Source organism: Centrocercus urophasianus, unplaced genomic scaffold (genome assembly GCF_019232065.1).
Source record: "Centrocercus urophasianus isolate 14NV4802_14NV808 unplaced genomic scaffold, USGS_Curo_1.0 seq_11, whole genome shotgun sequence".
NCBI lineage: Eukaryota > Metazoa > Chordata > Aves > Galliformes > Phasianidae > Centrocercus > Centrocercus urophasianus.
The window spans coordinates 26,565,999-26,573,481 of NW_024884253.1; positions in this window are offsets into that span (position 1 = coordinate 26,565,999).

Consider the following 7,483-nt stretch of genomic DNA (forward strand, 5'->3'; position numbering starts at 1 on the left):
CCCATCTTTCCAGCTTGGGCTGCTCCCAGAAAAAAATTTGGTATTGCTGGTTGTCCAAAAAGAAAAGTCAAAATTTTGGATCAAAGGTGCTGAAATGCTCTCACGTGTCTGGGAAGTGCAGCCCTGCCCTGGGGTGGCAGCTTTAAACCAGAGTGGAAAAACTCCAGTGCTAAAGCATGTGGCCATATTTGCAGCTTATGCAGTTTGCACAGCCTCCTTCATTCAGCAATTATCTAGCGGGTTTTTGTGGTTATAACAAAGGGGCTTTTGTGCTCTTTGGATTGAGCTGAACCATCAGAGAATTCTATAAAGCACTCGAAGCAGAAAAGTTATGTTTTTCCCACTGTACAGTGCACTGTAAGAAAAATAATTTTTTGCCAGGGGATTTTTAACATTAATATGCTCAAATGAATGTTCCTTAGATAATTACAGGCATCACTCTCAGGGTACTTAAATTTGGATCATTTCAATGACTACTCCAGCTGTTTGGAAGCGTTGTGCAATGGCCTCACAAAGACAGGAAAAATAACATCAGGTTTACTTTCCTCCAAAAAAAATATATTCTACACTTGAAACTATTGTTGATTACCATTTCTTGCACTCGCAGACTGGCTGGTAAGGTTCAGCATAAAAGTAAGGGTTAAACACTGAAACAAATGTGGAGGACCTTATATGAAATAAAAAGCCATGTTGCAAGGGACACACAGAAGAGAAAGTTTTCACTGGTTCTTCATCAGTCTCTAGAATTAGAGTGGCCTGTGATGGTGTATCAGTACTGCCAGGGGGGAAGAAAAGAGAATTTCCTCTAGACAGAGGTAAAATACATGATTTTAATCTTTCCAGGTCCCATAATAAAAACATTAACAGATTGATCTGTGCAGGTGGAAGCCGTCTGAAGGAGCCCAAGTGGCTTGAGCTGGATGTAATTGTCTATCTTCTGTTCACAGAATGTACATAATTCCTTAAATTTATGTGACAAGGATTTTAATACTGAACAGTTGAAATTTAAGTGGTAAGATTTTGTTGTAACTGATCAGATTTGTCCTAAGGCGTTCCCTGGCCGAATGACTATGTATAACTGCAAAATTTCTTTTACATCTACACTTTTCCCAACAGCTTTGAAATGCACCCTCTGAACCTCACTGTCAGCCTGACAGATGTTGCTGGGGCTTTGTTGAAAGCCTCACAGGAAGAAAACATAAAAGCAGGCTTAAAGGTATAAATGGTTTAAAAACAGGATTAGAAAAAATCACAGTTTTATCATGTGCCGTTAAGTACAGCAGCTCTGCTGCATTTTAGTTCCCTCAGCCTTTGACTACAAGAACATAGTTCAGGAAAGCAGTCCCTCAGTACTGGTTGTTTCTTTCTACTACTCCCTTATATCCAAAAGTAATGCCCCCTATTTTATTCTGTTGGCCCACACCATTAGAGGCAGATGTTGGTGGTGTAGCAGTGGGGGTTGAACCTTCCCACCGATATTCCATTCCATGTTGTACCAGATGGCAGCAGAGGGGCACTCTGACAACGAGGTCTGACATGAATGAATGAAGCAAATGTGTGTCACTGAGTTCATCTGTGTGGAAAAAAATTGCACCCATTGGTATTCACTGATGCTTGCTGAATGCTTGTGCAGCCCAAACAGTGGATGTGAGAACTGTGAAGTGATGGGTGGTGTTTCAGCAGTAGTGACAGTGATGTGAAAGACAAGGGGTGAGCCTTCTGGATTTCATGGAACCTGGACAAACCATCAACTCTGACCACTGCATCACAATGCTGGTTGAGCCAAAGGCCCAAACTTCCAGAGTCAGGCCAGAGAAGAAGACAACCTTGCTCGTGCAGCATGGTAACACCAGGCCTCATGCCAGTTTGAAGACTGTGGAGCACATTGCCAATCTTTGCTGTAGTGTCCTACCGCACTCATTGTACAGTCCAGATTTGGCACCTTCTGAACTTCCATCTGTTTGGGACGATGAAAGAAGGACTGTATGGGCAACGTTTTCCTAGCAACAATGCTGTCATAGCAGCTGTGAAACAACTCTGATGGTGCAAATTTTTATGAGCGCAGAATGCAGGCTTTTGTTCATCGCTGGTGAAAATGCATAGCTAATGATGGTGACTGTGTTGAAAGATAGTGTTTAGTTGCTGAGAATTTGCTCTGTCAAACAGTGTTATTGTGCTCTTTGTATCTGTTGTAGTTTCCGTGGAAATAAATAAGCCATATTACTTTCAGAGTAACATATGTATTGTCTTCTGGACAGACAAAAACAAGACGCAGGGAGATTCAAACAACAGGAGATAAAAACAACACAAAAGCATAATTAGGAGGGCTTGCAGTACTTCTGTGCCAGGCTTTAAGCACATACCCAGTATCTTCTTTTGCAGGAGCTTTTTAGTGGGGCTGAATTAGGGCCCTGCTGGGACCATGGGGGCTGCAAAGGGCAGAATCCACATGTGATCTGGACAATAGCACAACACTAATTGGCAGATGTTAGCATTAGAGCAACAGTAATAAAGTAAAGATGATTTTGTTATTCCTCTGTACAGACACAGCCTTTCTACTGTGCAATTATCTGGAGAAAATGCCCAAAACTAAATAAATCCCTGTGTCAGGGCAGTTCAGAACTCCATGGCTCTATTCTTTTGGCCACTCTCCTGTAAATCTACCTTAATCCTGTATGTATTAAAGGAATTCCTCCTGATTTACAGTAGTGTGGATTACAGCAAAACCTACTCTATCTTTTCCCTCTGGTTATCTGATGCATTTTGGACTTGATTTGAGGTTTTGAGCAAGTGACTTAGTGCTGAAGAAATCTATCCATTTGTGAGATGTTAACAATATTGTTCACAGTCTGAATAGTGACAATCAGGCCCCATCATGGCACCTGAAGGTCTTGGCTTTAGATTTTTGCCTGGTATTTTATTGCCATCAGCGTGAGAACCAAGCAACGCAGATTTGCCTCGGTTTTTGACAGATTGGATAGGTGATTTTTTTGTTAGTAGTCCTTCAAGGAGCAAGGCTAATGGTATTGATTTCCAGGGATTCCCCTATGCTCAAGAAATTATAAAAATATCTACCCAAGTGTGTTCTACACTGTGACAGGGACATGATTTAGAGTTAGGGTAGTATGGTTAGGTCATGGTTGGACTCGATGATCTTTAAGGCCTTTTCCAACTTGGGCAATTCTATGGTTCTATGATTCTTTGCGTGGGCTCTCTGATGTAGCATTAGTCACACTCTTCATGTTTCTGTCATTCCTGTAGGAAGGTTAAGAGCTGCCCATTTCTTTCCATGAAACTTGCTCAGATTTAAACCACTAGCTTTCCATCATCTGCACATTGGGCACAGGAGAGATTTAGATCAAGTGTCAGAGAGAACTTCTTCACAGACGGGGTGAGTAGGCACTGCAACAGACTGCCCGGGGTGATGGTAGTTTTGCCATCTCTGGGGCTATTTAAGAGACGTATGGATTAGGGATAAGGGTTAGTAGTGTACTTGGTAGTATTAGGTGATGATTGAACTTAATGATCTCAGTAGTATTCTCAAACCTAAATGATTCCATGATTCTTTAGGAGGAAGTTTTTCACCCAGAGGGTGGTGACGCACTGGAACAGGTTGCCCAAGGAGGTTGTGGATGCCCCATCCCTGGAGGCATTCAAGGCCAGGCTGGATGTGGCTCTGGGCAGCCTGGTCTGGTGGTTGGTGACCCTGCATGTAGCTAAAGATCTTTGAGGTCTTTTTCAACCCAGGCCATTCTGTGATTCTATAATTCTAAGTATTCAAAATGAAAAGATGGGGAATTACTGTCTGACAGACTCCACATGAAGACAACAGGAGCAACAGAACCCTGCTTCCAAATGATGGCAAGTTGAAAATGTCACCAAATAAGAACTTCAGTTGGCTATTGTATGTAAGCACAAGAGCTACCACAAAAATTTCAAGATGTGACCACAGGCCAGACACTTCCCATGTTGATGTTAATGAGAGATGCCATAAAACTTCATGTCTGCAGAATCTTCCCCTTCCTTATCTGCTTTAAAAACAATGATTTAGTGCACCGTAATTTATATCTGAATGAAGGGGAAAAGCTTTTACTGGCATTGCTTAAGCTGTGTGGAAGCTGGCATGCATTACAGCTTTGACATGTGCTGGAGGTACAATCAGAAAAAAAAAATATCTTAGAATGAAATTTGGATTCTTGAGTATTGGATGTCAACCAGGATTTGAAAATACAGATTGCTGAGCCGTTACAGGCCTGCTAATTAGACTTCTGGTTTCTCCAGAGCAGCCTAAAGAATGATTTGACAGCATAATATGAGTAAAATAAAACTATTTCTAGAACAACAGAGCAGTGAAACAAGATTTATTGATACACAAAACACACATTTTTGGTACAATTTTGACATAAACTGTTTATTTATAATATACATTTAGAATGAGAAAATTGGTTTACATAGTCATTTGTTGTACAGAGTACTGTGTGACACGGATCTATCCATTGGTAAAAAGATTGCTATAGAGATCGAGGCACTCTTCTGCTTTTTCCTAAATTGCCTTTACAGTGTCTGAACAGCCACTCTTACAGTAATAAAAACATTCAGTATCACAAGTATTTTCAAACATCAGCAGTAAGAAGAGCCCCTTCTCCTATAAGCTCTATATTTCATACACAAAAAGGAGAAATCCCATTCAAGTCACTGGGACTTCTGTAACTCAGCACTCTGCTTTACCGCACCAGCTGTCTTAATGCACATCCTCCCCAACTGCCTGAATAAATGATGCCACGGCATAGCAAAAACCCACTCACAAGAAAAAATCACTGGGATAGTACAATGGGCCCTTCATAATGGACTCCTTCTGCACTTTTCGAAGTCAGTCATAACCCAGCTGTTACCGTCTGCTGGAAAGAGCTCTTGGCAGGAGACGCGTTACGAAAGTCTGCCAAGCACCAGCCCCTTACAAAGCGGCACATTTGACTCCTCACAGCTGAGTCGCCTTCAGAGACGCGGAGTTCACAGACCTGGGGACAGCTGCAGCGCTATTTGCTGACCTCATATCTCCAGGTAGCTGTTTGAAGGAAGAAGACTTCTGTGGGTTGAATCCATAAAAGTGAAATAGTAATTTTTCATGGGTAATTAGGAAAAGCTGATTTGAATTTTAAGCACAGACATTGTCGTTATGGTAAGAGCAACACCTTTTGGGGGCATTTAATTTCCTCTAAGCAATCTTCAATAATTGTTATGTCGTTATTAAATTTCTAGCCCTAGGACTAACTATTAGCATTGGTTTAAAGAATAAATTACTGATATGAAAAGTTTTTTCATCACAATTTCACCCTGGTCTCGTTTAGATACTGAAAACTGTCAAGCTACCATCATGAAAAATAGTTAATCTCAGTCTAAAATTAAGCAGTTAAATTTATCTGCAGAAGGATGAATTGACATCTTTAATCCCATGGAGAAAATTCCAGGTTTCCAATACCAGATCCTGTCATTTAAGATTTTGTTGGTGTACAAGTCCAGATATCCTCTTAACATATGATTTATTTTTAATGCTTTCAGTGGAACTATAAAATGATCATATTTCCCTTCAGTGGAGTTCAGCTTTTTCATTTCCAGCTACACTTGAGCACTGCACAAAGGTTTGAAACCATTGATGCATCACCTTTGGAACAGTCTTCAGATGAATAAATGATTCCTCGACTAGCTTTATAGGAACTTGCCTTGGAAACGCTCATACAGCCTAATGTACAATGTGAGAGGGAAGGACAACTGTAGCAGGAAGCCAGTGACGTAGTCCAGAATGAAAGGTCCATCATATATTAAAATACAGATTGATTGTTCCTGCCTGCATAAATTATGTTGGTTTGGACTTGTTTGTGGCAAATAACATAATTTAAGATACCAAGTTCTGAACCTTTAATAGCAGTATGTCTGTTGTGGCCTCTGTAACAAAAGTCTTGATTTAAAGAGCTTGTCATCTATATACATGTAGAAACTCTTTGAATGACAAGTGTACACACTGCTTTAATACCTGCAGCTGTTACAGCTCATTAAGCCCAGCTGTTCTTTATTTTTCCTCTCTTCCCCTTACTGTTCAATGGCAACCATTCCTACCAGGCCACAAGTTAAAATCAGAGAAGGCATTAGCTACAAACAGGCAGAGAAAGACTAGCATTACCACCTTTCTTGGCTTTTCATGCTTAGGTGTAAATCAATCCACAGAGTACACTAATTTCATATCAACAAAGCCAATTTTACTCTGAAATGTTAAGTCACACCGATCCACGCTGATGTTCTTACAGCCTTGTAATGGCACATGCTGGTTGCAATGGAAATGTTGAAGTTCTATTAGGCAAATTGAGAAATCCTGGTTTGAAGAAGCTCGCTCACCTATACACAAGAAATACATCTGTCCTCATGCTTGAAATGCTAATATGGTCTCTGCTTATGTACCAGCTCACAACCATCACACATATACCAATGTACTACCAACCACAACCAGCTCGGCATGAAGTCAAGTGATTCTTCAGCTCTCACACCTACCAGTGCAATCCTGCTTTAGCTAGGGAGAGGAGAACCAGACCCACAAGTTACACACATTAACAGTTAATTTCTCCCTTTGTATTGGATTTGGCAGCAAAGTTTTGGGTAGTATGGGGGCTGTAGGGATGGCCTGTGTGAGAACAGCTCCCAAGCAGAAGAAGCTGCCCTGTTAGATCAGAGACAGCTCCAGCTTCTCCAAAAGGGACCTGCCACTGACACAGCAGAGCCATGAGTGATGATTTAGGAAAGGGATTGTGAGGAAGGTATTTTTAGTTTTTAGTTTTTAGGGTTTTTTAGTTGCTTTTACTTTTCTCACTGCTCTATTCATTCGTAATAGTTAATAAATTGTATTGATCTTCCTACTCTGAGTCTGTTTTGCCCATGATGGTAATTGGTGAGAAATCTTTCTGTCCTTATCTTGAACCTTGAGCACTTTTTTAATCATATTTTCTTCCTCTCTTCCTTGGAGGATGTGCAGTGAGGGAGCATTGTATTCATTTGGGTAAAACCATCACAACCTTATTTTAATGAAAACCCTTAAGAATGAGTGGCGTTACTATGATGTTACACGGCTCACCTTGCCCTGATAGGCATGTAAGGACAAAACACGCTGCTTGATGCTCATGTATGCTACCACATGTCATACCAGGTTCTTAAAACTAGGATTCACTGCTGTGGAACACTCCTGATGTTGCATTGAGAAAGAGATCCCATGATTTCTTGATATTCTTATGGAAGTCTAAGTAAGACCTTTCTCTCCTCTCTTCATGGCAGAAACAGCCTGCTGGGAAGTGAGAATTGTGCACATAGATGATGTAAGGAGCTTTGCAGATGTCTTCTATTCCACATAGCACAAGGTTTCCTCATAGCCCTGCAACTTACTGCACAGGTGTAGCCGGCTAGAAGGGCTGCAATGCATAAGGATTCCAAATGGGAAAGG